At 34.1% G+C, this 9,284-nt stretch overlaps 1 pseudogene; it reads left to right on the top strand.

The window, feature by feature from the left end:
• The first annotated feature begins 2,761 nt into the window (after window positions 1-2,761).
• LOC106145118 (small ribosomal subunit protein uS10 pseudogene) lies at window positions 2,762-3,108 on the top strand (annotated as a pseudogene).
• The last annotated feature ends 6,176 nt before the right edge of the window (window positions 3,109-9,284 follow it).

The raw sequence follows: 9,284 nt of genomic DNA, 5'->3' as shown, positions 1-9,284 counted from the left end.
GATTGATCTTTGGACTGCTCTGTTGCACCAGTAACTTTATTCCTGAAATATAGTATGTAAAATTAGACTACTGAGAATATCTAAAAATGCATGTACACAACTAAAGATATATATGAGAGAACATTGACAACATATCCAACAGCTCATTTTAATCTTTAATCTTCATAGTTTAGCACAGGAACATTAAAGGAGAAAAAAATCAGAAGTGATATTACAGACATTTCAATGTTTTAATAAACCATCTAGAGGAAATAGATTTTCTTTGGGTTCACACAACAAATGATTATCACATACCCTTTTGTGTTCTAAAGTAAAATTTTATTATTTTTATTATACACTTTATCAAATGTTCAATGTGAGTAAGTGGACTTCATTCCTCTAAAAAATACATTTTATCTTTGGAAATATATCACATGATTAATCCTGTCCAGTTTGCATTACTTTCCAGAGTTTAAACCAAATCCCTATTTTCTGGGGGTTGGAATAAGAGATTATATGATCTATATATAAACAAAATATTTCTTTTAAAACATGACAATGGCTATTTCAAGCTATAAAGTCAACACTGATTTTATTTTAAAAAATTGTTACTATATCAGAGTTTTTAAAGCAGCTATATATATTAAAGACATAATTATGTATTTGCCAAATTCACTTTTCCATGGCAAAGATTTAGGTACTACAATGTGTCATCTGTACTTTTTCTTTCACCATGACTTGACTGTATATAGAGTTGATAGAACCATACAGGAAGGAGACTTTGATGTGGATGGTTGCATGGAGATACTGCTACTGAGAGACACTGCTGCTGACCCAGGTCTAACTGTATAGGTAAATTGGAAATACATTTCTTCTGGGTCAAGCCACCAAGATCTTGGGTGTTACAGCTGCTGGATTTTTTGACTCTTTTATACTGGAAGTATGCTTTCTAATATAACATAAAAAACAGCTTAAAATGACTTAAACAATAAGGGCACTTATAATTTCACATAACAGGAAGTCCAGAGTTCATAAAATGCCAAAGTTCACAAATTCAATGACTCAGTAAAATCAAGAAGGATCATACTTTTCCAGCTTTCATTCCACAGCCTCTTAGATGTCTCACATCTTGGTCACAAAACAGCTTCTATAGTTCCAGACATCACGCAGAGAAGATAATGGCCAGTAAATGACTTTGTCTCAGATATTTCCCACAAGCCACTCTATAGACTATCCTTTAATTCTCATCCCCAGAATCAGGTCATGCTCTTTTCCAGATCAATCACTTGAAAGGGCCATGGTGTAGACTAAGATTCACCAATGGGGGGCTTAGTCTTTTCTAAAATACATGGCCAGCCACTAATACCTGAATAAAATCAGGGTTCTTTTAGCAAAAAAAGAAAAGAAAGGTGACTTTCAGGCAACCAGTAGGATATATTCAGATCATTTAAAGTTCACTAAAGCCCCAAATTTCAGATATACTCCATTCATTCTGGTGAAATAGATTATAATGATATGCAAGTGGAAGGAAGATGTTTGAACAATAAAAGCCAGAAGTGGCCAAAGTGAAGCAGTATTCAATTTATATAATATTAAAGGTACCCATTTATAAGAGGGTGCTATTGGTGTGGATGCCATTGTTAGCAACTTTGGCATTTGTATAGTGACACCATAACTAAGTATTTAAAAATTTTTAGATATATGTAGAGAAGAAGAAATATTTATTAGAATATTCTCATGTAAAAGTCAGAATGATGAATATATTTTCTCAATTTAGGTCATGGCTTCATAAACAACAAAGTGTATTTTAATCATAGCAATTAAATGATACCAGAGGTCAAGAAGATAATTTAGAACTGCTCAGACTAACTCCATATATTCAGATGAAGAAGTTGAATTCTGTAAGGATTAAGTGAACTTTCCCAGATCATATAAAAGACCAGTTCCTGGCAAGTCAGGAACCGCCATTGAATTTTATCTCTTTTCAGTCAAGAGTTCTTTTAATGTACTATTATTACTTTTATCAGTGCACAAACATCAATTAGGAAAATGGCACTTAAGTAAAAGAGGAATGCATAAAGTAGCAATTCTTCCACACCTTCCTTCCTTCCTTCCTTCCTTCCTTCCTTCCTTCCTTCCTTCCTTCCTTCCTTCCTTCCTTCCTTCCTTCCTTCCTTTCGTCGGAGTGTGGGGGGTACTGGGGATTTAACCCAGGGGTGCTTAATCACGGAGCCACATCCATAGCCCTGTTTATTTATTTATTTTTGACACAGAGTCTTGTTAAGTTGCTTATGGCCTTGCTAAGTTTCTGAGGCTGACTTTGAACTTGTGATCCTCTGATCTCAGCCTCCCAAGGTGCTGGGACTACAGGTATGCACCACCATGCCCAGCCACACAATTCTTTATATAATAATAATAGTTAAAATTTACTGAACTCTCCGTGAGTGCCATACTGAGCTTTCCACATTGCATCAATTCATTTATAAGTCACAAAATCCTATGATGTAGATGTTACTAATGCCTTCATTTTTTGTGATAAGACTTTTAACAGTTGGTAAATATAGTGTATTATCCAGAATTAATGTCTCGGTTTTTTTTGTAGTTATGGCTCTTTGAGGTGAAAACTACAGAGGCAGCTGGAAACAAGACAAAGGTTGATCAGCTTTTTGAGCGCTACATGGTTGTGGGTACCATGGAACACCCTGTTGCCTGCTTCTGCTCCTCCCTTACCACTGTTTTCTCTTGCCCAGCAACAAGTGGGTCAGGAAGCCAGGTTGCAGCCATGGCATTTGAAGACAACAGAAAGACACCGGTGGATTCATCAAGTTAGAATTACCCTCACCAGCCTCAATGTGAAATCGCTGGAGAAAGTGTGTGCTGACTTGATCAGTACTGGAAAGGGAAAGAATCACAAAGTGAAAGGACTTGTTCCCCTGCCTACCAAGACTTTTGAGAATCACTACAAGAAAAACACCTTGTGGTGAAGGGTCCAAGACAAGGGGTCATTTCCAGATGAGAATCCACAAGTGACTCATTGACTTGCAGAGCCCTTCTGAGACTGGGAAGCAGATGACTTCCATCAGTATTGAGTTAAGAGTGGAGGTTGAAGTTACCATTGCAGATGCCTAAGTCAACTGTTTTAATGAACTGATTATCAGTTGTTACATTTTATTGGCTTCAATTCAGAATTTTAGGAATAGAAATAAATTGTGTTATGAATTTAAAATAAAAAAGATTGATCAGGGGCTGGGGTTGTGGCTCAGCAGTAGAGTGCTTGCTTAGCATGTGCAAGGCCCTGGGTTTGATCCTCAGTACCACATAAAAATAAATAAAATAAATAAAATTTAAAAAAATGTTGTGTCCAACTACAACTAAAAAAGAAATATAAAACAAAAGATCAGTCAAAAGTCATCTATCTTTATCTTTGTTGCAGAATAAAAGTCAAAGAGAGACAGGCAGTCTACCACCTCAAGTTGGTCTTAACAATGAATATTTTTCAGAGGGATTCTCACATTATATACTTCTTTCCAGTTCAAAATTACATAGTTGTTCAATATGACTCTTTTTTCCAATGCTATGTCTGCTTGTACAAGGCAGGTAGGGAAAATACTTTGGGGATTTTAGAATTAATCAGCTTGGTATTGCAATCTTTGATAGTTGTCTTTTGAGTTCCCTTTCATCGTCTTGCTGTGAACTCTTGGATTTTGAAATCATCAGCATCTACTCATCACCACTGACAAATTTAGTATTGATTTTCATTTGTCATGTTCATTTATTTGTGGATGATATAAAACAACAACACAATATTGATCAGCAGGAAAGCATCTACCACATATATACTACCCTCACCAAGATTACATGCAATTCAAAGCAACAAATTAGGGAGGGTACATACCCATTGTTGACTCATTCTGAGAAAAAAGATAAAGACATTGCAGTTGGTAGAGCTACACTGAATATATCAACCCGTTGCTTTAATCACATATACTTTTATTCTGTCCTGATCAAATGACTTGTTTAATATTCTTAATGAAATGCACTGCTTCCCTCTAGTTTTCTGTCTTTTGTGACTGGTAGTAAAAAGCCTGTCAAATTTTTGTCCTACTGGTTCTATATCTGCTGCGACAAAGGTTACAATACTTACCTAATAGAATTTAGAATTGGTGTTTACTTTCCCCAGATGTTTCAGAGTACATGCCCCAGTGGAAATATAAACAACCTAAAATTTGTCCCACGTTGGTGAAGTATAAAGAGTTTTTCAGTTTCTACTTATATGGGAACATCTTTTTTATGGAATGACCTTGGATCTGACTCATTTCAATAAAATTTGATTTTGCTCTAGAGGTAATAATAATCAGTTTTCTATGGAAATAACTCATATCCTAGCATATTTAGATGATGTCTCTTGGAAAGATGCCTCCTGGCACACCTGCTTGCCCTTGAAGGGGCTACATGATGGTAGCTGTAGAGCTTTGGTTATTAAATATCAGCAAATAAAAACTATTATTATTATTATTATTATTATTATTATTATTATTGGTAACAGGGATTGAACTTAGAGGCACTTGACCAATGAGCCACATCCCAGCCTATTTTGTGTTTTATTTAGAGACAGAGTCTCACTGAGTTGCTTAGCGCCTCATTTTTGGTGAGGCTGGCTTTGAACTCACAATTCTTGGCCTTCGGAACTGCTGGGATTATAGGCATGTGCTATTGCGCCCAGCTAAAATTCAATTTTTATTCATCCATTGCATGTAGGTGTATGAAAATATGTTTGGAAAGAAATATGTTTGTATGTTTAAAATAATTACTCAATTGGCCCAGTAAATTTAGTAATTTGTGTGTGCATGGTTACAGAAAATTATGTGTACTGAATGTTAAAGGAGAAAACACCTTTTGGAAAAGCAAGTATCACTATTACATTTACTATTTACTTAATGAATGGCAGATACTGATTTTTTAAAAAATCTTGGTGAATAGGCAATGGATGCAGTACAGAGGGTACCTTTCCCATATGACTAGCAGTGCTTATGTAGTTGGTTTCCAGAGTCACAGATTTATTTGTGGATGACAAAAAACAACACCACAATCCTTTGTGTTTTTTCAAATGACAATGATGGTGCTTTATTTCTATTTGCTATACAATTATTTATTGAAAATAATGCATTTTGAATCTATCTGTTGACTTCTTCATATACTAGCCCATGTTTTCTTGATGTTTATGTTAACTTACTTTAGTTAACTGAAATTTAATTGAATGTTGATTTATGTGTATCAAATTTCTAGATTTGTGGTTATTTAGATTTATGTACCTTTGTGTGTATGCAAAGCAATTGTTTCTTTAGACACATACAGATGCTTCTGTAAAAAAAGAATTAAATTATAAGAATTAATTAGAATCAGAGCTTGGAAAACTAACATTTAAATACAGAATCTGGATTTGTATGGGGCCTTAAAAATGTGCTGTTGATTCTGCTGCCTCCAAATCATCCAAGACAGATGATTTGTCTTTGAACATTCCCAGAGGAAAGTGGAATCCATAAGCTTCTTAGATAATTTGTTCCTGTACTTAATAACTCTGGAAATGAGAAATATTGGTCCTTATATTATTTAATTCTTCTGAAGTACATTTCAAATATTTGCTTCCTTTTCTGATTTTACTGGAGATGAATAAAGTTGGTCACAAAACACCATTCATATGTATGACACATTTGTCTTGTCTTTACTGCCTCACCTATCATGATAACTGGCTCATAGTAAGGGCTTGATAAATGTTTGCTGACACTATCAATTAACAAAGTGCATTTTAATTACATTTCAATCTTTTGGTCATAACTAAATAATCTCAATTCTTGTACAAGTCCACAATACCATATTACCCATTCAGAAATGTCAAATTTTATATAGAAGTACAACAGAATTTTCTTCATAACACAGTTGGCAGCAAATTATTATTATTATTATTTTTGTGGAGGAGATCAAATCTTGCTCATGTTAGGCAAGCATTTTAGCACTAAGCTCTACCCCCAGCTCTACAGCCTTTCTTTATTATCTGCATTTAAATGCTTCCTTTATACTGGAGTGTGACATAAAGCATATGCACTTTTTCCTTTATAATATGCCTTCCCCTCCACACAAATTCCTTCTAAAATTCTATATACATTCACATCTATCCTGAAAGGCTTGGGATAAGAAAATGTGAAATTGCATTACTGTTATCTGATCTTTTCAGTTCTTTTAGACATCAGTCTGTAAGTTTTATATATAATGTTCTACCAAGATGTCAAATAATCAATGCCCACATATCAGCATCTATGTCTCTTGTTTTTCTTGTAATAAAGGCACATGCCAAACTTTTCTAAGGTTTTCCACATCTCTGCTCTTCAACCCAGAGGAACCACTTATAAGAAGGGTACTGTAATTCAGCTTCTACAAACTTCCAGTCTTGACCTCTCTTTTGAAAGTGCTAACAAGGATGCCAATTAGTGTCAGTTGTGATAGCAAAGTCTTATGATTTTTGACAGGGTATTATTTTTAAAAAAGTAGAGTGTCTCACCTATTCATTTTACTTGGACCTGTGATGAGGAAGCTGGAAAATAATGCTCTTTTAATTCACTCCAATGTATATAAAACAAATAATTATCTTAAATCAAAACCCCCTAAATTCTGTGTGTAATGATTGATTCATGGATTTTGGTCACCAAACATTTTTAAAATGATGATTTATTTCTCTAATATGTACTTATTATTCTAATACTTAGAAAATATACAGTTGCATTAATGCAATTAATGCTTAAATTCCATATTGGTTGGTAACAACAAAGGCTATATAGAACATTTCTACAAAATTTGAGCAGAAAAAAATTGACGCAATTGTGACTGAAGTGAAATTTATATTTGGATTGAGCTGCTTTTACAGGAGATGTAGGCTTTTTTTGAATGTCAATTGCTGTAAAAATTGCAAATACTTTACACATAGAAAGAGTTGAGGGGAGGGAGACAGAGGAAATTTAAGGAGAAACTGTGAAATAATTAACTATATATACTTCTCCATTGACTGTGATCTTGGATGACTCATTAAATGTCTCTAGCTTCTTGATTTGTAAAATGGGGATCATAAAAATACCTACATAAAATTATGACAATATGTTTATGCATAGTAGGCACCTAATAAGCATTTAATGGAGAGTATAGAATTATAATAGTTATTATAACAAAAACAATATAATAACTACCTGGATGTCCATTGCACTTGCAATTATTAAAAATAATAACTTACATGTGGATAGCTTTGTATTATTAAGTTATTTACTCTTCAATATGTATCTGATTACTTGTATGTAGGTCTTGAGTAAGATAATTTGAGTTGAAGCACATCATATGTTTGAAGAGAAAATTTGAGGGAAGAATACTTCAGGTGAGAGAAAATAAAAAACAACTGAGCAAGTAGAATTGCTAAAGAAACACTAAATGCTATCAACTTTAACTATGCTATTATTGTCTCATAATAATTATTTATTAGTACCAAAATTGCTATTGTATTCTTTTTTATTAATAATCAATTTCCATGAATAATGCTTGTTTATATTCTAGTGTCCACAGTTAAAGCACAATTGAAATAGTGTGAAAGAATTTCCTTGATCCACAAAGCTTGTTTGGTTCCTACATTATCACTGGTTCTGTTCAACTGTGTATTAGAATAAAAGAATATAAACATTTGCTTAAATGTAAGTATTCCCTCATAAACAGAAATTCTCATTATATTCATCTCATATAAATCAGAAACATGGCTGTACAACTAACTTTCCCCATTGTCCTACAGTTATTGTACATGGCTCCTTTTTAAAAACCAACATCTGTAAGTAATATAATATACATGACAGTAAATTTGAAGATGTAAAGAGCAATGAATTTTTTAAAGCTCTGAAATTTGAAATTAACAGTTGAAATTAACATTGGAAATAATGAAAAGGTGATAAATTTTCAATATAATCTATTAACTTGTTGGAATCTTTTTTTTCCCATTTTAAGTTGAAATGCTAGATATTCAATTTTAATCTCTCTCTCTCTCTCTCTCTCACACACACACACACACACACACACACACACACACACACACACACACTCAGCTGCTTTGCATCTTTAACCATGGAAGGATAGCTCATTTCTTCCTACCACGAAATGCTGTCATACATATGAGAGACATACTGTCTTGTGCAAATGAAGCCCATGGTGTTCTATGCACAATGGTAGAATAGAATTTATTGGAGAATTGACTTGATTGTGAAGCTTTATCCTATCTCTTTTAGCTTAGACACCACGTTACCATACTGTTTTTAGACTCAATGCCCTTACCTAGAGGACAATAATCTTGCTTCAGAAAGTCGTTATGAAAATTGAATCAATTAATACAGTCAAATCTTAAGTTCCTAGAACAAACTAACATAGAGCAGAAGTCAGAAAAGGGTATACCAAGAAACATTCAGCATTCAGATTAACAGACGAGAAAAAGATAACTAAGAGTTGGACTCCGTTAAGGACAGTTCATAAAATATCAAAACATTGAGTAAACAAAAGTAATCAAGATACTGCCCTCTAGTGGGAGATCCTGTTATGACTGGTCTTGCTAAGAAGCCCATAAATCCAGGACAGTCTGCCATAATCCTCAATGATTTAGCCCTAGGTCCACAATCTGTCTTTTTGATCCATATAATCAGCCTAACTAATTCCAGTCTTCACAATGAAGATATTGGAATGAAGACTCCCACATTTCCATCTTCTTCTTCTCAACCCCAGCTATTCTTTAGATCCAATTATCGAATTTGTTACATCTCTATATGGATTTTGAAATGCCGCCCTCTTCCTGCAGAAAAAGCTTTGATGAAAGCATGTCATTTGAGTTGAACTCAAAGAAAAACTCTGTAGGAATTGAATATTTAAGAACTTTCATGCTACAAGAGGAGTCTTTCCTTTTTTGAGTCCTGAAATGCTGTAGTAAAAATTTCAGCAAATATGGTGTGCTAATCCTCAGGAGAGGTAACAATGAGGATGGGCTGCAGCCCTAATTCTAAATGGCTGCTACTTACAGTAATGATGGCCATTCTGACATAGGGCTTCAGTTACAGCCACCATCGAGGAGCAGGGGATTAGCAGTTTTGATCTTTATCCTTGAACACAGTTTATAGCTCCAGAAGGAGTGCTTCCTTGGATGTCACATTAACAAAAATGGCATTAAGCACGGTCATTAACATGTTGTTTTGCTCCGGGAAAGGAATATACTGGACATTTTCATTAGCGTAAAGTAC

The sequence above is a fragment of the Ictidomys tridecemlineatus genome, chromosome 1 (assembly GCF_052094955.1).
Source record: "Ictidomys tridecemlineatus isolate mIctTri1 chromosome 1, mIctTri1.hap1, whole genome shotgun sequence".
In the NCBI taxonomy this organism is placed as follows: domain Eukaryota; kingdom Metazoa; phylum Chordata; class Mammalia; order Rodentia; family Sciuridae; genus Ictidomys; species Ictidomys tridecemlineatus.
This window is presented reverse-complemented; position numbering and strand designations above follow the sequence as displayed.